General features: G+C 42.4%; 1 protein-coding gene across 1 annotated transcript in view; it reads right to left on the minus strand.

The window, feature by feature from the left end:
* brinp2 (BMP/retinoic acid inducible neural specific 2) overlaps positions 1–25,107 on the minus strand; it is a 288,092-nt gene that overhangs the window by 221,652 nt on the left and 41,333 nt on the right. The window lies entirely within an intron of this gene.

Consider the following 25,107-nt stretch of genomic DNA (forward strand, 5'->3'; position numbering starts at 1 on the left):
TCTTAAGTACCGATATCATTTTCCGTTTATTTTGCCGGCTGTGATTTTTGGATTTTGGACTTTAATGAAGGACATTTAGATTCAATCGCGGGACTTAAAGTCGGGTTTGGGTTAATTTTGTCTTTGTGTTACATGTTTAAATGTGGGCGCATGCGGCTTATATACAGGTGCAGCTTGTGTATGTACAAAATCGGTTTTCCTCTTAAAATGTGGTGGGTGCGGCTTATAATCAGGTGCACTCTTTAGTCCGGAATTTACGGTAATCCCTCATCAATCTCTTATTTGTAGAATACTGCGTGCTACACGTCAATGTGAGGTGCATGTACCGAGGGAAAACGTTGAATCTGTGAGGAGTTGAAAGGGTTATCCGTTTTAGTATGGCTAAAAGGCTAACTGTCTCTTCTATCATGGCGCTCAGAAGAGAACTATAATGCTTTTTGACAGATAGGATGAGCAAACCAAGCATGAAACATTCGGCGAGTCTTGCACGGGCAGCTCTAACATGTAAAGGTTTGTTCAAATTAAAACTAACTATATTTAGCCTGTCCCTCGCAAAGGGCTTGCTTGTATGGTCTGTGTGATGGAAGAACTCCTGTCATTTAACAACCACAGGTTTATTTTATAAATATTTAACATAGTTGTGATAACCTGTTGCTGTGATGTGCGCTGATGTTTGTGTCTGGTGAGGCACAGTGTATCAAAGTTGCCATGGCGCCCAATTGGCCCCTTTGACAGATTGGCTTTCCGTCTTTTTAAGCTCAGTGCTCTCATTTTTCCAATGTCAGTCCGTCAACGAACCTACGCCCCACAAGACGTAGGTTTTGACTCGGTCCTGTTTCCCGTTGGAAGTCACAGTCCGGTATTCATCTCATCTCATCACATTAACTCCACCGCTTATCCTCAGTAGGGTCGCGGGGGTGCTGGAGCCCATCCCAGCAATCATCGGGCAGTGGGCAGGGGACACCCAGAACTGGTTGCCAGCCAATCGCAGGGCACACAGGGACAGACAATTTGTTCACACATAGGGACAATTTGGACCGGCCAATCCACCTGAAATGTATGTCTTTGGAATGTGGGAGGAAACCCACGCAAGCACGGGGAGAACATACAAACTCCGCACAGGAAGTCTGGAGAAGGATTTGAAACCATGACAGGTTCCCATGACATGAACTGTGCCGCACAAGCGCTAACCACTGTGCCGCCGTGCTGCCGCAAGAAAGCAATATATACCTTTATATCTACCACTTGTATATATTATCATACCTTAAATTATAGATGAGTTATGTTTTGCGCTGCTCCTTTTGAATAGAAGCATCAATAGATAGGAAATCCTCAATTTATAAACAAAGTCCAAGCAACAAGATTAAAAATACAGAATTACTTTTTTCTGCTAATATCATCACTAAATGTATTGATTAAGACTGAGGTGTGCAACTAGTATCATTTGTCTCACTATCACCCTCTGCCATGAGGCAAGATCATTGTGTGCCTCACTGCATCTTCAGATTCCAAGTACAGTGGGATGTTATATACTAACTGTATTAATAATAGTCTGAAATTCGTGACAAAAAGTTACGGACACCAGCCATAACCTTGCCTGCCCCATTTTTCACAACTTGAAACACAATAAGACGACTCATCGCCAAAAAAAAAGTATCAAGGATTAAGTTTACTATAAATCTACTTATCACATTCATTGCATGTATATGACATCACTGTTTTCCATCTGCCGTCAGTTATGTACCTGTATTGACTCATCTTCATTCATGCAATGTTTGCGTTGCGTCGTCTGCTACAAGCCTCGTGAACTCCTCTTTCCACGATGCTTTAAATGTATGTTTACGATTTGTAGCGTCATACATTGTGTTAGCTTCTTTTGAATTTTTCTTCTGGGGCTTATGTTTTGGCTTGATTCCTAACCACTTATCTATTTTTCTTCTGTTCTCTGTGCGTCTACTTTGGAAAATGATATGCAAATGCATGACCTAATAAAACTCGGGGACATCCGGAAGCACGAAGTTATTCGATGGAGGCTGCCGAGTATGCAAATTGCCTAACAAACCGAAATTCTAAAATTGTCAAACTGAATGAAGATGATTTCTAAATTGGAATAAAGCAAACATTTGATTTGAAAAAAATATATATACATATATATGTTTTTTTTTCTTGAAAAAGTTGTCGGCCACCCGGACGTCCGACGTAAAAGACGCACGCCTCGGGCATCCGGGCATTGTCATTTCAGACAATACTATATACCTGTAGAATTCACACACATAGTAAGCCTACATAGCTGCTCATCTGTACATCTGTTTGTTTTTGTTTTTTGCACTACTGGCAGTTCTCTTATACCTAGCCACTCCTTTGCACATCTGTTCTCCTCTGCACTATCTTAATCCAGTGTTATTGTTATCGTATAGTGACTTGTTTACCTGACTGCCCATTTTGCACATCTGGTTAGCTGCTCCTCTTGCACTCTTTGCACTAGTGTAAAATACTATACATAGCTATTATTATTTAGTATATTATTAGTACTTCAATACTCCAACTCAATACAACATTTTATTTATATCTGTTTTATTTATCCAGCTCCAGACTTCCTGTGCGGAGTTTGTATGTTCTCCCCGTGCTTGCGTGGGTTTCCTCCGGGCACTCCGGTTTCCTCCCAAATTCCAAAAACATGCATTCCAGGTGAATTGGCCGGTCCAAATTGTCCCTAGGTGTGAATGAGCGAGTGAGTTGTTTGTCCCCACGTGCCCTGCGATTGGCTGGCAACCAGTTCAGGGTGTCCCCTGCCTACTGCCCGATGATTGCTGGGATGGGCTCCAGCACCCCCGCGACCCTACTGAGGATAAGCGGTGTAGCTGATGATGATGATGATGATTTATATCTGTACATTCAAGGAAACTGATGTAGCGACATTTCGTTCTGTATACACATGTACAAGAATGCCAATGAAGTATATCTGAATCTGAATCTGAATTATAATTCATGTTTTTCTACGAAAATATAGAAAATTATCCTTACTAGGATGCACGGATTTTCGGCACTGAAACATTTTCTGGCTAAAGTGATCAAAAGGAAAAACAAAACAAAGTGAAGGTTTCAAAAGAAGGATATTGGCATTCGCCAGGTAATTCATGTGCCTGATTTTGTACACATAAAGAATGGAGGAGCACTGCCAAACAGGAGCGCTGCCAAACTTTTACCAATATGACATCATCACAAAGTTTGTGAGACCCTTTTCTTCCATTTTTTGTTAGATGCTAGCCCAAACTTGGCTAATGTTTGTACAAGCTAACTCTACACAGCTGACTTACTACCGCAGAGACAGTTGAATTTGTACGTTGTATGTGCAATTCAGTCCCTTTGTGCCTGGAGTTTATTGCCTGAGCAAATTTATGTACGGCGAGAGTTCAGTTGATGATTAATTTTTGTTTTTTTTACGACTAGTTTGTTGCAATAGACTGCGCTGACTGCAACACTTCCATCATTTCCTCCTAGTGTCCTGATTACTGATGTGACTAAGCAGTGCCCGCTCTTTTTGGCGCCAACTGCTGATTGGTTCCCGATCATTATTTGAACCCAGTCCTGTATGTCCCCTTTTGTCAGTCCGTCTGCGAACCTCAGTGAACACTAGGCAAGCCTTTTTCGACCCTGATTCCCACCTGTCCCGTTTTGCTCCCGTCTGTTCCCGGCTTCGACCCGTTTATGATCCTGACCACGTCTGCTCTCCTGTCCCGGCTTCCGACCTCTTTTTGTCCCCGACTACGTCTACTCTCCCTTTCTGGCTTACGACTCGCGTCTGACCCCGACCACGTTTTTTGCTCTCCCGTCCAGGCGACTGACCCGCTTTTTCCGTCCCTGACACCGCCATCGCTCGAAGATCCACTTCCGCGTTCGGAGCACAATCCGAGTACCAGAACGACTTGCTTCCCACGTCCAGCAAACACCGGATCGTGGGCGCAGCCCTTTCTCTTCCTTCCAATAAAGACTTGTGAGAAACGCAACACAAGTGGGTCCTGTCTCCGTTCTGGTCCTGACATCTAGTCTCAGAACACACTCATATTCTATAGCTTATGAATGACCTTTATTTCATGTTGACGATATCAGTGTATTGTTTGTTATTTCATAATCGGTTGTAGCCTGGTGATCCTCATTAACTTAAGGTTTCTTTTTTTCCTTCATGCTGAGTTTTTTGATTTTTTCCTTGCCCTCATGTCGGTTTTAGATCAGGGGATGGTGTAATGAAGTCTGTAGTTTGCAATAGTCTGTGTAGCCCTTTGAGACTTCTTGTGGTTAAGGGCGACACAAATATACATGATCTTATGTCTTGACACCATTCACTCTGCCCCCAATTAAAAGCAAGATCAGGCGGTGTAGCATTTACAGGCTATTTATTTGTAATTATAAGAATCTACTTTACTCAAATAACTAGTTCTAGTGTGATTTGCATTTTTGTTTTCATCTTCCGTTTTAGTTTTTTTTTTGTCTGACTGGATTTTTTATCACTCAAATGTTTCTATTGCTTTATAGGAATTTAAAAAAATGAAACATTAAACATTTACTATCTATTATGATGCCCGTCACATACGTATTAGTTTGTAATGTTCCTTTATTAGTTTTCATTTTTGGTTTATTGCCAAGCCCTTCACATTTTCAGTTTTTGGTTTCATTTCGGTGCATGATCCTTAAACGGAATGATACTGAAGTGTGGTTAGGCTGTCATTTTAATCTGTGCCATACGTCCTGCAAATGACAGCAGCCAAGTTCAGAACGGAAGCAGGACCCAAATGTGGTACGTTTCTCACAAGTTTTACTAAAGGAAAGAGGAAGGGCTGTGCCCAAGATTCGGTGTTTGCTAGGCTCTAGTCGCTTTTGTACTCGGATTGTGATCCGAACACGGAAGTGGATCTTCCATAGCGAGCGATGGCGGTGTCAAGGACGGAAAAACAGGACGACAGCCGGGACAGGAGAGCAAATATGTGGTCCGGGTAAAAAATGGGTCATAAGCCGGGACAGGAGAGCAGACCTGGTCGGGTTCAAAAACGGGTCGTAAGTCGGGACGTTAGAGCGGACGTGGTCAGGATCAAAACGGGTCATAGCTGGAGACAGACCGGAGCAAAAATGAGACAAGTGGGAGTCAGGGTAAAAAAAGGCTTGCTCTAGGATAGAAAAACAGGTCGATAGCCGGGACTAGAGAGCAAAAACGTGGTTGGGGTCAGAAAATGAGTCGTAATCCAGAACGGGAGAGTAGACGTAGTCAGGAACAAAAAGGGGTCGTAAGCCGGGACGGGACAGCAGACGTGATAGGGATCAAAATGGGTTGTAGCCGGAGACAAACGGGAGAAAAAAACAGGACAGGTGGGAGTCAGGGTTGAAAAAGTCTTGCCTATTATACACTGAGGTTCACAGACTGACTGACCCCAGGGGATTGACAGGACTGGGTTCACATACTAATCAGGAGCCAATCAGAACCCGCGGCATTTGCCACCAAAAGCTGAGTCACATCAGTGATTATGACAGTTGTACTAACTTTAAAAGGCACCAACCCAAGGACATGCACTATACCAATTGGACAAAGTCATAAATAAGTAACCGAAATAATGCAATAATCCAATTGCATCATTTCATTTGTGATCACACGCTCACACTGTTCAGTTCATTCAAATTTTAATGCTACTCTTAATAGGGAAAGGTCTTGAGAGGATGTTGAATATTTCAGGTAGCCCTTAGCATAGTAGGAGAATAATTCATTTGGATAGTCACTTCCAAGGGAGATGGGCATCAGCAATATAATCCGGCTCATCAGGGAGCCTTCCAGCACAAGACTGCTGACAAAGCTTCCACCAGAAATCGAGCAAGACTTGCAATTTAGCCCCAGTTCAGACTAGAGATTGCTTCAGCCTAACACCAATAAACTGATATTTTTTGAAGTAGCTCGTCTTTTATGACCGAGCGTGCTTCTTTTTTGATGAATGGAGTTGACGGAAATTACACTTGGCAGTTGTTTTTAGTTGTGTCAAACAACCTTTGTGAAACATCCTTAAAAGTATTCCAAAACCAGTTTTCCCATTAGGCACATAACCAGTACTGTTCCTCCTCACATGTATGTAAATATGTTACAATATTGTCCGCCCGCCGAGGAACTGGAGTCAAAAAAGATGACTCATCTAATGTTTTGCTATAGAGCTGTGACATCAATGAAGGACTTTCAGAATCCCATTAACACTACATGTCAGGCAAGCTCCGAAACAGACAAAGATCGTAGGGAACAACAATTGCATACGGTTCATTTCTGCTTGAAAGTAGGCCATTGTGGCTTTTCGTTTATGTTTTTCGCCCCATGTCACATTGCTGGTATAATTTTGTCTGGCTTTCTCTGTGTTAGCATTGGGGCTGCTGAGGGCTTTCCTGTTTTGTTTGCTCCCGGTTTTGGTACTGTTTAACCAGCTAGCCTGGCGTAGGTGCCGTTTTTGCTGTGGTTTCTTTAGTCCAAGCCCCTGTCACTATTTGAACCCAGTTCTCTCTGTCCCTTGTTGTCAGTCCATCAACGAACATCTGCCCCGCAAGACGTGGGTTCTGACTTGGTCCTTTTTTCCTGTTGGTATTTCCTGTCCGGTATTGTCCCTGTTTATTTTGTCCTGTTAAATATCGGTTTCCAGTTTTCGTTCCTGTCCTGTTCGTCCTGTTTATTTCGGTATCCTGTTTCATTATCAATCTTGTCTGTCCCATCCTGTCCGGTATCAACCCCATCTGTCCGATATCTGCTCGGGCAATTGGAAACAATCTCGTCGGTCTCTGGTTTGCTGTCTTTCCACGCCAGACCGCTGCCTAACGTGCATGACTCCCCATTTCCCATAATAAAAGGCTTGTGTGAGAACACGTTTGGGTCCTGATCCTGTTCCGGTTCTTGACATTTACCTTTAAACTTCTCATTTACGTGGTGTCAAATTTATTTGTAGTGAAGGATTTTATACATTTGACTGTAAAGGATTTTATACGATTGAATACAAGTTACATTTATTTTCACCGAGTAGGCTATAGTTCAATGACAGGTCGCGCCGTTCCGAATGCAGAATATTTTGTCTAGTTCTGCTGATAACAGGACTCTTACGGAGGACGGCAGCCGATGTTTTGAAAACAAGGTCCTGATGACGTAGAAACTCTCTGTGTTTTGAGTTTTCCAGACATCGCGACGCCCAGGAAGGGGGCTTCCTTGGCACGCCTATGGGAGGAGTCGAGACACCATCTTGCGGGGAGGCGTGGGCCGAGAGGAGAAAGCTAGAGGACTTGAAGAGAAGGCTCGCCAGAGACTCCAACGACACTAATACAACTAATTCGGCTAGTTTCGATGGAGTTCACTTAGTTAAATTGCTAATAAAATTAAATCTGCCCCCGTGTAAAAATGTCAAGTCAAGTCATTTTCATTTGTATAGCCCTTAATCACAAAGAGTCTTAAAGGGCTTCACAGGTTATTACACAGACTATTGTTACACCATCCCCTGATCTTTAACCAACATGAGGGCAAGGAAAAACTCAAAAACCTCAACATGAGGAAAATGAAAAAATCTTGAGAAAGGACCGCACATGTGGCATCCCCTTTTCAGGATTACCAGACAGTAGAGGATGTTGCAATCACAAATAATACAGAGCTATTCTTGTTCATCTTTTCCATCAAGAAACGAGCGTGCATTGTTGTGTTTGGTTAATGGAGTCAGACAACCAATTTGAACGATTTGGTAAACGATACATTTTAATATTTCATTCCCAGCAGTAGAAAGTGTATTTTCCCAATTTAAAGCACCACAAGTGCTTTCTACGAATTGTGACCAGCATCAAAGATCAAAGCGGCGCTGCCACGGGCGGCTGCCTTTTCCAGCAGCTGCCCTATTGTTTTATTGTCTGCTCCTATCTTAGGTGTTTTTTCTTCCCGTTTTGACAACTACACTATGGATTACTTCTATCCGATGAACATGGGTTTTAACACACAAGAAATGCGTGTATTCAAGGAATTTCAACTCCTTGCCCTGAAAAATTCGCGTGCCGGCGTGATGAAGGGGCCTATCGTGGAAGGAAAGCCGGAGCTAGCGAAGCGGCTAGCGGCGTTATAAGTCTTCGGTACCATCCGTAATCATGGTAAATGCGAACTCACGACCAAATAAGATCATCGAGTGCTGGTGGAAAACATCGAAGCGCACAGGGAGCGCAGTTGCTGTGTTTTGCGGAAACGTGGCTCACGTTTAGCATTCCGGACGCTAACGTGTAGCCACCCGGAGCTACCCGGAGCAATCCGGCTTCAACGCCGCTAAACAGAGACACGAAAGCCGGGGGGAATCGGAGAGGAGGCGGACTTGCTAACACGAGGTGGTGTATCCCTGGATTTTCACAAAGAAAAGTTTTCCATCTGCCGCAGGGATGTCGAATTTTTGGACTGGCGTGACGTCATCCACTTCGCTACAAGCACCCCTAGGGCATCATGTTCATCTGTTATAAACAGGGTAGACTGCTGGAAGTGTGAATTTCCCTACGGGGATGAATAAAGTATCTATCTATCTATCTATCTATCTATCTATCTATCTATCTATCTATCTATCTATCTATCTATCTATCTATCTATCTGTTATTGAAACATTTGTAGAACGGCTTTTTATGAAGGACTAACAGGAGTGAAATGTGGTCGGGGTGGACTCGCCCTCCTCCCATTACACGTCGTGAGCTGACCAGGTTGCCACAGTGGACATAAACAGCAGAGGAGATATGGATTTTCAATGTATCTCTCTAAAGTGCTTCTGAAATTATGCCAAGAATTATTGCAGTTTGGCCGGACCATGAAAATGTCCCGAGAGTATTTATGGTTTCTCGCTGTATCCCTACGCAACGCGATGTTTTCTAGCGCCGTGAAATTGTCGAGCTACCGTCGCGGTGATATAAAGCGCCACAAGTGCATCGTGATCTTTCCATTTTAAAGGATCTCACTGATCATCAAATCCATGTAAAAGATGGATGAGCCATTTTTGTGAGCCATCACCTGCTTGCAGGATCGCTTTTTCCAATTCTCCTATGAGGAAATAAAGAACATTGTTTTATATTGGTGCGTGGGTGAGCATATTGTTCATTTTTGGCTCAGGTTCCTACTGCTGTTATCTAAATTAATACAAGTCATTGCCATGCGCAGCTTATTTTTTTCTGCATAAGCTGCACCCCCTCAAAAAACTCTCATGAACCAGAACAGGATCAGGACCCAAACGTGCGACGTTCTCACACAAGCCTTTTATTTTACGGGAAATGGGGAGTCATGCTCGTTAGGCAGCAGTCTGGCGTGAAATGATAGGAAACCAGAAGCCGACGAGACAGATGGGGTCGATACCGGACAGGACAGACACACAGGATTGATAACGAAACAGGATATCGAATATAAACAGCGCAGACAAGACGGGAACAAAAACTGGTGAGAATAATAAACAGGACGAAAATAGACGGGAAATAAACTGGAAATCGATATCAAACAGGACAACAATAAACGGGAACAATACCGGACTGGAAATACAACAGGAAAACAGGACAGAGTCTAAACCCACGTCTTGCGAGGCAGAGGTTCGTTGACGGACTGACATGGTAAGAGAGAGCGCACTGAGCTTAAAAAGATGGAAAGCCAATTTGTTAATGAGCTGCAAGAAACTTACCAATGTTCAACTGTTGTTTATTGAACAGTTGTAAAGCTATAAGTATGAGAGTTAAAGCTTTCTTTGGATATGTTCTATAACTTTATCATACCTGTCGCGCTCCAGGGCTCCATGCCCTTACAAACTGTCATATTTTCCCTTACAAAATGTAAAATAATCTTACACCACTTTTTTTTCAAACGTGTTTATTGATCTAGTTTAACATGTTATATTGTACATGTGTTTCGTTATATCATATATATTGTTAGTTAAGATTTTGTTGTGAGATACTAAGTTGCTCGACACGAATGAGGTTTATTATGAAAAAAAGTTAAAAAATAAAGTCGCTTGGACGTTCACTGTAAAAGGAAAAAATACATGCAAATATAATTAAGTAGAATAATACATTTTCTTATTCAAATGATGAATTCATTTTCTGCATTAAATTATTGTTGGTAATATACTGATATAAGGGATCACCACAAACCTGTCTTTTTTCATTTTCTCCTTTTATACTTCCTTTTTTTCTTAACTTCTTTTTACAACATAATAGTTCGTATTATAATGCATTAAGCAAGTGAGCCGTTTGAGAACCGGCTGTTTTTAATGAGTTGAGCCAAAAAAGCCGGTTCTCTAAAAAGAGACGGACTTCCTTTCACTACATCAAACCGTTCGCCTTCGTTTGTAACGAAGAAAACGAAAGTGAGATAGACGCTTCCGCGGCGAACTGGTTTGACATGATTGATTTGCCGTTTCGTGACAGTCGGTGTATACCGGATGGCACCCATAATTGACGAATGCGTGTTTTTCCGTACAGATTTTCTCGTACGTCGTACATGTCTTAAAATGCATAATAAACGTACTTTGTATGGCAAAACTGTACAGGTTGACAGGTATGCTATATACTGTAGCTGCTGAACAAAAAGTTCTGTAGGCCTTCAAAAACGCGTCAAAATGGCAGAAATTGGCTGGCACCGGCTAGTTCTATTTGAGAGAAATGTCTGGCAATGAATATGTTAACAATCTAATGTTGTCATGTTACCCAACCCTGAGTCAATATATGTTGGGCCAAAAACCTCTAAACTTCATCTCATTATCTCATCTCATTAGCTGCACCGCTTATCCTCAGTAGGGTCGCAGGGGTGCTGGAGCCCATCCCAGCAATCATCGGGCAGTGGGCAGGGGACACCCTGAACTGGTTGCCAGCCAATTGCAGGGCACACGGGGACAGACAACTCACTCGCTCATTCGCACCTAGGGACAATTTGGACCGGCCATTTCACCTGAAATGTTTTTGGAATGTGGGAGGAAACCGGAGTGCCCGGAGGAAACCCACGCAAGCACGGGGAGAACATACAAACTCCGCACAGGAAGTCTGGAGCTGGATTTGAACCCATGCAGGAGGTTCCCAAGACATGAACTGTACCGCACATGCACTAACCACTGCGCCGCCGTGCTGCCCACCCCCCCTTAATCCTCCTAATTAGAAAAATAACATAACCTGGCAATCCAGTCTAAAAATGTAATCCAATTTACAGTGTTTATCCATCACTCATTTTTTTGCAAATGCTACTCATGCAATTTTGTGTTACTGTCCGTTCTGCTATAAGTGTACATCTAACACAACGCTGACCCACAAGGTTTCCCCTCTGGGCTTGCAAATCTCTCTCTCATGCGCCTAGCAAGGTCAACACCCACAATGTGAATGTGGACAGTACATCAATGATAATTGTATGTATCATACGGTAGCTGTGTGTTTTTTTTTTTCTTTTCCGGCTGTCAGGACAAGAACGGAAACAGGACCCACTTGCATTGTGTTTTATTAACGTTTTATGCACGTTTTATTGCTTTTCTCAAGTTTTTAGGGAAGAAAGAGAAAGGGTTGCGCCCACGATCAGGTGTTCGCTGGACGCGGGGACAGAAAAAGCGGATGTCATACGATAGCGACGTTATTTTGCATGAAGACTTTGTTTCTGCATTTAACTTTTGACATTAAGTAATGGATTTCATTCATATCACTTACTGTACCAAATTCAACAAAGTATCGCAATTGCTTCCTCTTTGTTGCTGTCATGAGGAGACCGGACCACAACGGAGGCAGGAGGCAGGAAAGGGGAACTCATCTGCGTTGACGATCGAAACTTTTATTTAGCAAAATAAAAGTCGTCCAAAACTCCGGGACAAAACAGAACAAAAACAGGCTTTTACTCAAAACGTGAAAACACAGGTTTCCTCCGAATCAAACAAAACAGGACAGAGCAAAACAGAACGGAAAATGCAGACAAAAAATGCAATGAGCCAGCACCCGCAATACACACAACCCACCCTTAAGAAGCACACACGCAAATTAGCTGATCTACTACAGCCGGTGCCCAGGGGGCGGGGCCGGCCGGTCGCCGCGGCGACAATGCTGGCCATGACAGTTGCCTCTTGTGTGTTTACGAGATGTGCTTTTACGTGGCTAGCACAAAACATAGACTTACACTACATATGGAAGGATGCGACTGAGACATCTGTCAGGACCAGAACGGAGACAGGACCGAATTGTGATACGTTTCTCACAAGTTTTATCAAAGGAAAGAAGAAGGGCTTCGCCCACAATCCGGTGTTCGCTAAGCGCGGGAAGCAAGTCACTCTCGTACTCGGATTGTGATGTGAGCACGGAAGTGGATCTTCCGTAGCGGGCGATGTCAAGGACAGAAAAACAGGTTGATAGCCGGGACAGAAGAGCAAAAACCTGGTCGGTATCAAAACGGGTTGTAGCCGGAGACAGACGAGAGCAAAAAACGGGACAGATGGGAATCAGGGTCAAAAATGGCCTGCCTAGTGTTCACAGAGGTTCGCAGACGGACTGACAACAGGGGATTGACAGGACTGGGTTCAAATAGTGACAGGGAGCCAACAAGAGGTCGAAAGCCTGGACGGGAGAGTATGAAATGAAATGAAATAATCTGCATTTATATAGCGCTTTTCAAGTCAGGACTTCCCAAAGCGCTTTACAGTGTGCTTCACATTTTCCAATAGCGGCCGTGCAGCCAAGTAAGGCGCTAATCTGCTTATTTGGGATATTAGGGGTTCAGTGTCTTACCCAAGGACACTTCGACATGTAACACGGAGGCGCCAGGATTCGAACTGCGATATCTTGATCGCTCTAACTCCTGAGCCACTGCCGCCCCAAAGACCTGGTCAGGATAAAAAACGTGTCGAAGCCGGGGGACAGACGGGAGCAAAAACAGATGGGAGTCAGGGTCGAAAAAAGGCTTGCCTAGTGATAACTGAGGTTCGCAGACGAACAGACAAAAGGGGACAGATAGAAATGGGTTTAAATAGAGACAGGGAGCCAATCAGAGTCAGAGGCAGTTGGCGCCAAAGGAGCGGGCACAGATGCTTCACATCGCTAATCTTGAGAATATGTATGTAATTATCTTGTTTTCTCTCCAAAGTCTTTATTACATGTTTTACCCTGGAGTGCCATGTCTAATCTCGTTGCATACAATATTGCACAAGGCTGGTATCAATGGCAATAAAGACTATTCTATTCTATTCTATTCTATTCTAATCTATTCTATTGAAATGAAATGAAAATGAAACGATCTGCATTTATATAGCGCTTTTCCAGTCAAGACTTCCCAAAGCGCTTTACAGCGTGCTTCACATTTCCCAATAGCGGCCGTGCAGCCATGTAAGGTGCTAACCTGCTTATTGGGGGTATTAGGGGTTCAGTGTCTTACCCAAGGACACTTCGACATGTAACACGGAGGAGCCGGGATTCGAACTGCGATCTCTTAATCCCAAGACGAGCGCTCTACCTTCCGAGCCACTGCCGCCCCATTCTATTCAATTCTATCATATTCCGTACTATTTGGTTCTATCCGGTTCTCTCATCTCTCTCATCTCTCATTAGCCGTACCGCTTATCCTCATTAGGGTCGCGGGGGGGCTGGAGCCCATCCCAGCCATCTCCAGGCAGTGGGCAGGGGACACCCTGAACTGGTTGCCAGCCAATCGCAGGGCACTATCCGGTTCTATTTTATTCAAATAGTAAAAACTCTATTCACATTATATAAATGGTCTATTCAAAACACTTCCAAATGGTCATAGTGAGAGTTTAGTGATTTATTTCCAATGTTGTGATTAGCTTTCAAAAAGAAAAGAGCAGTGGGATAAATTTACAAGAATGAGACAGCACAGGACAGCATCAGGCTACATTTCAACTCAGGACAATCATACAAATGCATGATATCAGGCAGGCACTTTGAAATCACTCATGCCTTTCTGCCTCACCTCTTCTGGCAAAATAGCTTCAATTTGAGTCTGTCTTTGGTAAACAGTGTGTCTTGCACAACACGCATAGCAGAGCTGGCGGCAAACGCTTTCGACACATACAAAGTACTGCAAACAAACAATGTACAAAGCAATGTCCTCCAATGTTAAATATCTCGTGATATCTGTTCAACGTGTATAAATACTGAATGCAATGTTCACTCTAAGCTGCGCGCTTGCGCAATCGCGCAATGCCCACACATTCTCAGCGCACAAGAAAATCTAGCCAGCGCACAAAAATGAGGGCTCAAAATTAATAATTAAGAAGCGACTTAAGTCAAAGTTACAGTGCATGAAGGTAAAAATACTCGGGTTCCCCTGACTTTGATTTCTAAATGCGGTATTTTGAAGTCAATCTCGAAGTCGAACGAAGTTGAGTAAAGTCGGTAGAGTTTTTCGAGAACCGGCTTCTTCGGCTCGGCTCACTAAAGAGAACCGACTCTTTTGGGTCCCACACGGCCTTTCAGGTTGTTTTTGTTTTTTTAATCCCTACACGACCAAATATTATGTAAAATTGTGCACAACATGACCTAAAGGAAGGGGTGGGGGGAAGAACAAAAAAGAAAAAAAATACCAAAATGAAAAAGTAGTGAAAAGCTGAGAAAAAATAAACAAAAGGAAGAGAAAAAGAAGGAAAAAATCAGAAAAAAGCCAGAAAAAAAGAAAAGAAAGAAACAAATTAAAAATAAATAAATAGAGAACAAAAAGAAAAAAGTAACAGCTAGGAAAAAATAAACACAATGAGATTTTTTTTAAATGAATTAAAAAAACAGGGAAAAAGAAGAAAAAGTTTCCAATCAGTCGATCTTCTTGCCAACATTGTATTTCCACTAAAAGAAAATGTGATTAAATACAGTTGTGTATCGTGCAACCGACGAAATAAGCCCCCAAAAATGTTAGTATTATGCGAAAAAAGATACCAGGAAAAAAATAAATGAAAGTCTTGTGAAAGAATTGTTGTTAAACAAATGACGTTTGTAGGCCCTGCAACCTTTGCAATCGTGCATTAGTCAATTCATTTAAAAGTGAAAAATAATTTCGCATTGCCGGAAACTCAGCAAAATGTAACGTGATGTCAAGTTTTGGACATGTTTGACAATGACTTAGTTGCCACACTTAGGATTGCCTTTGCTCACTGTTGTTTCAAGCGTTGCTCACCGACTTTGTGTGAACGCTCAGACCCGTAAGGAAAATTACAGGGAACATTGACTGAATGATAAAATGCAGTCCAAGTGATCCATCGCGTCAACTCCACATCATTAATACCCCGCATTTGTGTCATGTAATTTATTCATGGGTTTTGGGTAGGTTTCAAGGTCGATATCAAACGTGCACCCCGTTGTGAGTAAACTATTCTTAATTGCCACTGCTTACTCGATTCACGGCTGCTCAGTATGTTGGCAATGGAGGAAAAATGTCTGGATTTGGATTTAAGACTAGGACTGAATAAAACAGGATAGTAATAGTCATTATTTCCGCTGATTTTTTCAGTGATTAGCTGATGAATCCGACACAAAGTACCGTATTTTCCGCACTATAAGGCTCACATAAAAGCCTTTATTTTTTTCAAAAGCTGACCGTGCGCCTTATGATACAGTGCGCCTTATTTATGGAACAAAATAAATTCGCAAAGTCTTGCAACTAACTTGCAGCCGCCGACTAGATTTTCCCCCGAACGCCAAGTAGTCCGCGGTGTATGCTGGGATTTATTTACCGGCGTTTCATTGGCTAACCAATGTGTCAATCATCATTTGAATGGATCACTATTGGCTAAAGTTATTTGGAGGTCAAGGGGAGGATCCTTTTTATCATTTACAGGCTGGCATTGGCTTGAACGGCAAAACAAAGCCTGCAATTGCCAAAAAAGACGTGTCAATCATCAGTTGAATCGATCACTATTGGCTAAAGTTATTCGGAGGTCAAGGGGCGGATCCTTTTTATCATTTACAGGCTGGCATTGGTTTGAACGGCAAAACAAAGCCTGCAATTGGCTGAAAAAGATGAATGCGTATAGCACGTGGCTGACGGCATACAGAAAGCATTTTTTACTATTTTGTATTTGTAAATATTTTATTCTCCTTGATTTACTAAACTCACGGATATAAGAGGACCACGGCTGCACATTATTATGCACACAACGACTTCGGTGAGCTACTCCGGCTATATATATTATCCCTGTATCTTGTTTCAGACTGAACTCGATGTTTCTGTGATAAGCGGTGCATATAATGAATGGAGTGTCTATTTTTAAATTAAACTCAATTCCAAGTGTTTATTGTTTCATATATACAGTAAAGTTGCGAGCAAAAAAGAAAATAGAAACTAAGGAATGGTTGGCATTTCTTGAATCCCAAGACTTTAACCTTCCGAATGATGGAACGACGCATTTGAGTGACATCGTACGGACACCGCATCCGCGTGTGTTCTCGACACGTATTTGCGTCTTTGCAAGCTTTGGGAATGTTAAGGGGGTAATAAGTTGGACTGAACTATCTGACTGTTTTGTCAACGTTCCCATTGTAGCGCCTTATAATCCGGTGCGTCTTATGTATGTCAAAAATAGGACAAAAAACTATTTTTTCGGGGTGCACCCTATAACCCGGTGCGCCTTATAGTGCGGAAAATACGGTATATATTTTCATGTCATTCTAAGTATCAGTGCAAATCAAAATAGTAAATAACAATTTATGTATTTGTTTGTACCAGATTACCAGAGTCCTGATCTCAACCCAATAGGGAACCTCTGGAAAAGCCTTAGTGACTAAGTTTGACTTAAAGTTTGAGTGTAGTGGATTAACTGTAAGTAAAACCTATTTTGGAGAGGACGTCGTTGGGCATCGCCCCAAAATATACGCAGAGACAGAAGTATGACAGAGAGGGAACGTCCTTTATTTAGCAAAATTCATTCCAGACACGTTCGAAATTCGTCTGAAAGACTTTGGCCTTATACTGTGATGTTTTTCTCGGAATCTAAAGTATTTTTTTCCGGCCCGGACTTTGCTCAGTCAACATCTTGTGACTTCTTGTATCAACATTATCTCATAACATCCTGCCAGATGTCTGCACACAATAGGCCACTGTCAGCTCGAAGGCAGCTGATTTATAGTTGATGCACAACTTGCTGGAAGAAGAATGGACCAAACTCACACCAGAGCAGGGTGAAAGACTAGTGCTATGCTGTGGCCGCATATTGACAGTTGCAACCTTCACGCCTCGGCCAAGGAAAATATATCATAACTCTTATCAGCTGGCGTTATATTAGCTGTACACATAAGGCTATTATTAATTAAAACAAATATTTACAAATGCTGATGCCTATATTGGAAAATAAATTGTCACTGTTGCCATGGCGCCCAATTGGCCCCGCCCGTGTAGTGCCAGCTGCGGCTCGTTGACGGATTGGCTTTCCGTCTACTTAAGCTGCGTGCTCTCACTCTACCTTTGTCAGTCCGTCAACAAACATCTGCCCTACAAGACGTGCGTTTTGACTGTTTCCTGTTGGTATTTCCTGTCCAGTATTTTTCCCGTTTATTTTGTCCTGTTTAATATCCAGTTTCGTTCCCGTCTCGTTTGTACTGTTTAATTTTGATATCCTGTTGTGATATCAATCCTGTCTGTCCCGTCGGGTCCGGTATCGACCCCATCTGTCCAATATCTGCTCGGGCAATTGGTAGCGATATTGTCGGCCTCTGGCTTCCTATCATTCCACGCCAAACTGCTGCCTAACGTGCATGACTCCCCGTTTCCCATAAAATAAAAGGCTTGAGTGAGAAACGTCACGCATTTGGGTCCTGATACTGTTCCAGTTCATGACAATGTTTTCTTTTTCCATGCGAACATCATTGTTGTTGATTATCAGTGTGTTCTCTGATTTTGATCAGGGCGTTTTCTGTTAAAATGCCATTTTGTGAAAAAAAATTCTAATGGCATGGTATAGACACAACAAAATGTCCTTAAACTGATCATCAGTGGAAATCAAATGGGCGTCCCTGTGACACTAATGAGGATCAGTGGTGCAGAAGATGGATGGATGGGTGAATGGATGGAGAAACACAACTGGTCTTTTATCATGGATGACGTTAAAAAAAAAATCTGCAAATAAGTAATCTGAGGAATTTAAATATGTTTCAGTGATAACTTTGTCACCTAAGAATTGAAAAATCAGTTATTTTAGTTGATTAATACCGCAGCCTGGGGAAAGACTTTTATGATCTTCTCAAGTTTCTGAAAGATCCTTCAGACGAATATAGCCGCAAGATGTCTCCCCGAAGCTTACATTACTTTGACAGGAAAACATTGTTCTTCTCCTGTTATATTTTTTTATCTATGGCCCTGACAAAGGAGGTGGGAATAGAAAGGAAAACATCTTCCTGTCTGCCAACTGAAGTTGGGGAAACAAATTAGGGCTGTGCTTTGTTTCCCGGCTTGTGCGAAAAACATCCCATCATAGAAGATCAGATAAAGCCTCATCTTTAGCTTCACAATTTTTAAACATGAAAAGCTCAGTAATGACAGCAAAACTTCTTCCCTACAGTCTAAGGAACAGGGTGGGGTAGGGTTACTTTAACTGGATTACTTTCAATGACTTTTGGATTACTGCGAGACCAAATATTCTAATAAAAGACAAAAGAAACTAAATGTGAATAAAATGATGACTCACAACACGTGGTAAGCTTTCTCTCCTGGCTTTGATCTCTTTGATCTCCGGCAAAACGTACATAAAATGCGACAGAAACAAAATGAAAATAAATCCAACATAATTTTTGCCGTTCCATGTATTCTGTTACTACCCAAGCCTGCACAAAATTTAGTCATTTTATTCATATTTAGTTTCTTTTGTCTTTTATTAGCATATCTGGTAGAATAGAACAGAATAGAAAAGAATATACCTTTATTGTGTCACGGAAACGAGGAGTGGAAGGGGGCTGTCACGAGGCGTGGTGGAGTGGAAGGGTTGACCGGACCGGAACGGAGGCAGGAGGCAGGAAGGGAGAACTCAATTGCGTAACGATCCAAAACTTTTATTCACAAAAATAAAAGTTGTCCAAAACTCTGGGACATGACAAAACAAACAGTTGATTCTTCCAACTCAACTAAACAGGACAAGGCATAACAGAACGGACAATGTTTTAAACCAAAACAGGACAAGGCATAACAGACCGGGGAATGTGTAATGAGCCAGCGCCCGCCAAACCCACAACCCAGCCTTAAGTAGCAGACCAGCAATCAGCTGATCTGCTACAGCTTTAGTTCGGGGGCGCGGCAGACTGGTCGCCACGGCGACCGTGACATATTGTCATTGTTACAAAATGGGTTAACATATTGTGACAACTAAATCGGGCATGACACTCCAGTTTCACACATTTACAGTGAGATAAAAAACCCAAGAAGATAATGGAACAGAGAAGATAAAACAAGGAGGATAAGGTTATAGTTATAATTTACACAAAATTTACACAAGAAATGTCGGCATGTAGGATGTATTGGAGTAATCCAAAAGTAATTGAAAGTAATCCAGTTAAAGTAACCCTACCCAACCCTGATTACAAAATACATCATCGAACCAAATCAACAAGTGAATCCCAATTGCAGAATGACAAAATCCCCCCACGTATGAATGATCTTACAAATGAGCACTGGGAGAACAATAGTCATGATTTCAATCGCAATGATGGAAAAATTAAAAAAACCTTGTTATTGGGAATATTACAAAAAGAGCACGTAGGTACGGATGTCTTTAAATATGCCTGATTGGGGGAAAAACAACACACGGAGAGAAAAACAACAGCGGAAAACTGAACATAATCATGTGTAATTCTCTATTTTCTTTAATTAACATGACGTGTTGGCGTCATTTATAGATCAATGGAGAATAAGCAATAATAACAAACTCTTAGAAATCAAAATGACATGTCACAGTTGCCATGGCGCCCAATGGGCCCCGCCCGTGTGGCGCCAGCTTATGTCACGGTTGCCATTATGCCCAATTGGCCCCGAGAGACTTAAAACGGGGATATAATCAAACCCCAATAAAGGGCAATGTATTCAATAAACAAAATAATGTGGAACCAGGACTGCTGAGGAGGGAACACTTGAGAAGGGGTATTGGGGTAGAGAAATTCTTGAAAAGGAGATTTGGGAATACCTTTAATTGACCCCGCCCCTGTGGCGCCAGCTGTAGCTTGTTGACAGATTGTCTCCCTGTCAGTATTTAAACGCTGTCCTGTCAGTCCCCTTTTGTGGGTCCATCTGCGAATCTCTGTTTTTACAGGGCTAGCCCTTTTTCGCCTGTCCTGTTTTTTTGCTCCTGTTTGTCTCCCACTACGATCCGTTTTGATCTCGACCACGTCTGCTCTCCCGTCCCGAATTACGTCCTGTTTTGATCTCAAACACGTCTGTTCTCCCGTCTCGAATAACAGATTCAGATCAGAGATTAGGATTCAGATATACTTTATTGTCATTCATGTACACGTGTATACAGAACGAAATGTCGAGAAATCTGCCCCCGCACAGTTTCCTTGAGCGGCAGGGATGGAAGTTTGTCTTCGTCAGAATTTTAGCGCAGCAGTTCGTCATCTCGCGGTTTATTGTCCAGAGAGCGAACGTTGGAGAGGAAAATGGATGCGAGAGGCGTTTTGAAGGGTTTAGCCTTTAGCCTAGCGGTTAGCCCGGCCCGACAACCTCGCTTCCTCCTCCGGTCACACCGCTCTCTTGCCACTCTGCTTCGCTGCTTTGTAGGCCGCTGGGTCTTGTTGACGTAGCAGTCCGAGGCTAAGTAAACACTTCCGAGTGGTCGTAGCACTGAGCGCTTGATTTCTGGATGATCGCATATACAGCAAAAAAACTGCGATCGTATATTAGTCTGCGGTTTGAGTTGACTTTGTTCGCCGTCAAAACTGAGTCGAAGACTGGGTTTTATGACCGGAGTGTAAAAAAACTGTAGTGAGCCGATGTAGCCGCAGCCGAACAGGGGCGCCGTCATCTTATTACGACCCATTATCTGATATCGACCACGTTTTTGCTCTTCTATCCCGGCTCCTGACCCGTTTTTTCCGTTCCCGACACCGCCATCGCAATAAAACTGTAAGAAACGTTACGCGAGTGGGTCCTGTCTCCGTTCTGGCCCTCACAATTACATATTTGTTAAGTCTTAACAGTTGCCCCACACAGCAACTCGTCCGTTTTTTATATTTTTTATTTTAATTTTCCAGGACGCTTGTGAAGCTTCCCTGCTGTGGGTCTTCTGTGAATAGCAAAGGGCATAGGCACCCCGAGGAAATGCTCAGCCGCTTCCTATTAAAAACTGAAGCTGGATCCCCAGAGGCAATGTGAATGATGATCCATGCCAAGTACATTTGATTGGCTTTGCATTAATAATGAATACTTTTCACTTACTGGCCTCTTTGATGCTTTTTGTCCACGCTAAATGTATCACTGTTAATATAAATATCCTTGAGTTTCACTCAATCACTGTGCCCACTGGTTTAAGAATTTAGGGGATACATGCAGTATAATTTAGGCCTGGAATACATCAATATTATAAGCCGCTACTTTTTTCCCTAACTTTCAACCCTGCGGCTTATTCAGTGATGCGGCCAATTTATGTCATTTTTCTAACGGCTGCTAGCGGCGCTCGAGTGTTGCTACCATTAACTACCATGTCAAAGCTATATTATTATTATTAAAGCTTTGAAAACTCTCTCGGTGTACCGTCTTTCTTTGTAAATATGTGTAACCCATGTATAATATGTATTTGCAACTGTATATTTTTGTAATCTATTTATTTGTATTTATTTTAGACACTTATTCTGATATGTTTTGCACGGGTGAATGAAAAAGGAGGGGCGGAACTAACGCGGGGTGCCGAGTTTAAGTGGGGAGCGCTAAAGATGAGGGACAGACAAGGAAAGAAGGGGGTAAAAAGTTGGTTCAAGAAAAAGGAGTTGCGTGAGTAAATGTGTTCATCTGATATATTTTTCCCACCCTTACCTTTGGATATATACACTTTTTTCCTTGGATTACTCTCAACGGGACCTGAACTCTGCAGGTCTGCATCAAACCTTAAGTACCGGTATCATTTTCCGTTCACTTTACCGGCTGTGATTTTTGGACTGTGGACTTTAATGAAGGACATTTAATTTCAATCGCGGGACTTGAAGTCAGGTTTGGGTTAATTTTGCGTTTGTGTTACATGTTTAAATGTGGGCGCATGCGGCTTATATACAGGTGCTATAGTCTGGAATTTGCGGTAAGCGTAATACATTTTCGGGAAAGATCTATGTCTTTCTCAAAGACTAAGCCTCTTGGAATTTTGTTGAAAAATGAGCATAAACATTTTTTAGCATAAGGAGTAATGGAAACTCGTCTGGAAAGGGGTCTATTTTGGATCTCCATGAATGTCTATTTGTTTTTTTGTTTGTCTGTTTCACTCACACTGCTCAATCCACTTATCCGATTCGTGGTCAAAGATATGTTTTGTCAAGGGATTTCGGACAGACCCAAATGCAGGACACAAGGAGACTTAAAACGGGGACGTAATCAAACGTCAATAAGGGGATATGTACTCAAAGAACAAAAATAGAGAGTGTGGAACCGGAGGGAAAACTTGAGAAGGGGTATTAGAGTAGCAAAATGCTTGAGTAGGAGATTTGGGAATACCTTTAAGAAAATGGTTGGAGTGGATGTGCTAGGTACAAAGAAGGAACTGAAGAAGAACATAGTGGGAGGAGAAGCTTGTCAGCTTTGTTAGTGAACGCCTTGTGGAGGAATCATAAACAATTCAGCAACGTGAAGTGGCAGCCCAGAGTATTTGTGGTTAAGGTTGGCTTACTGGTTGATTGGAATTGGAAATGGGGTAATGCTGCCATCTCTTGGAGAAAGAGAAGGACTGCAGGCGTTAAACCATGGCATTATTGAAAGTCAGTCATCAACCTGATAGGCGACTGTTTCATTGGGTCTTCCTTATCATACACTGATTGTCTCCCTGTCCCGATTTAAACTCAGTCCTGTCACTCTCCTGTTGTCAGTCTGTCAACGAACCTATGCTCCGCAAGACGTGGGTTCTGACTCTTTACGGTTCCCTGCCTCTGTTTCCTTTCCGGTATTGTTCCCGTCTATTTTGTCCTGTTTAATATGTTTAATCTCGATCTCCAGTTTTGTTCCTGTCTAGTTTGTCCTGTTTAATCTCGATATCCTGTTTCGATATCAATCCTGTCCGTCCCTTTCTATCCGGTATCGACCCCGTCTGTCCGATATCTGATCGGGCAATTGGTATCGATCTCAACGGCCTCTGGCTTCCTGTCCTTCCACACCAGACTGCTGCCTAATGTGCATGACTCCTCATTTCCTGTAAAATAATAGGCTTGTGTGAGAAACGTTACGCGATTGGGTTTACCCTTTGTGCTGGTCATCACTCTCTGTAGTTTTCCTGTAGATGGTTCTGCAAGCATGCACTCCACACTCGGGGACAAGAAACGATGCTTTTTAAAGTTATTGTATTTGTTTTACTTTCTTAATGAAACACATTATGGTTGTTGCAGTACAAATTGTTCTTTTCGGACAATTTTGAATGCATCACACATCTTTCAAATCACTATAGTTCCTGAATGTCGCATGGTGGAAACAGGGCTGCTGACCTTTCTGTTTTAGCTAATTTCACACAATGAGCTAACCTTTAAGCATCACACAATTGGCAAATTGGGACTCTTCTTCAGAATAGTATGTCACTCGCTCAAAAAACGAAAGAAATAGAACCTAATATTGAGTGTGATATCAATAAACAGCAGCTTGCACACCCCGATGGACCTTTTATCATCACCGTCTTTAATCAGGCATGCTTAAGGACTGTACTTCCAAAATTCATTCAATACGTGGACTGAGCAATTAGGGAAAAAACACGGGACCGTAAATACAGTAAGATCAAACATCTAGTTGGATCCGGCCATCTCTGTCTGTCCCTCACCCCCTTCTACACTCCCCCCTCCGGAGGTAAACAAAGCCTATGCAACAAGGACAGTATAAACATCTTCTTTGTTCCTTTATCTCTTTGTTTTCCTTATCCTCACTGTGAAATGTGGAACTGGAGTGCCACGTCCAATTTCGTCGTCACACTATATCCCCTGTTGTAACAATGACAATAAAGGTATATTCCAGTCTATTCTATTCTGTTTTGAGTACAATACTCTATTGTATAACTCATTATTATTGTTTTCTTATTTCAAAGTCGGTTTGTAATGTCCTAAAATTGAGTTGCGGATCATTTTATTTGTTTAAAGTATAAATAAAGGCACTCTAATGTAGTGCCTGTGGGCACCAGGTAGTCCCCCACCACTTGAGTAGCCCATTGGGATTTTCATGGAAATTTGATTTCTAACTTGCATGGTAAATCATTGACATGATTAGTGTCTTATCATGATGAGTTATTCCCAAATTAGCTTTAAGATTAGCCTTTAATTGATACATGAAAATCAATCAGTGCGCCTAAACAGGGCAGATGGTGGTTGACTGGGCTTGTTTAAACTCTACTTCCCATTATTACAACCTGGTAATAACATAACAATAACATGGTAACAATCTAAGAATACCATTATACGTTGTTATGTTAGAAATGCATATCACACTGTCAACCCTTCTTGCTAAACAGTTGCAAAGAGTCAGCTTGCTTCAAAATATTTTTTCCCTCATATTTATACAGCTAACAAAAAGGGCTAACAACCTCAGAGACAGTTGTCGCGGTTGTCATGGCGCCCATTGGCCACGCCCATGTGGTGTCAGCTGCAGCTTGTTGACATATTTGCTTCCTGTCAGTATTTAAACTCTGACAGTCCCCTTTTGTCGGTCCGTCTGCGAATCTCTGTTTTTACAGGGCTAGCCCTTTTTCACCTGTCCCGTTTTTTGCTCCCGTTTGCCTCCCGCTACGATCTGTTTTGATCTCGACCACGTCCGCTCTCCCCGTCCCGAATTACGACCTGTTTTGATCTCGACCATGTCTCTTCTAACCGTCCCGAATAACGATCCATTGTTTCGATCTCGACAACGTCTACTCTCCTCTCCTGGCTTTCGATTTGTTTCTGATCCCGACCACTGTTTTTCTCTTCTATCCCGGCTACTGACCCGTTTTTTCC

Source organism: Urocampus carinirostris, chromosome 1 (genome assembly GCF_059441175.1).
Source record: "Urocampus carinirostris isolate Australia breed hairy pipefish chromosome 1, RoL_Ucar_1.0, whole genome shotgun sequence".
NCBI lineage: Eukaryota > Metazoa > Chordata > Actinopteri > Syngnathiformes > Syngnathidae > Urocampus > Urocampus carinirostris.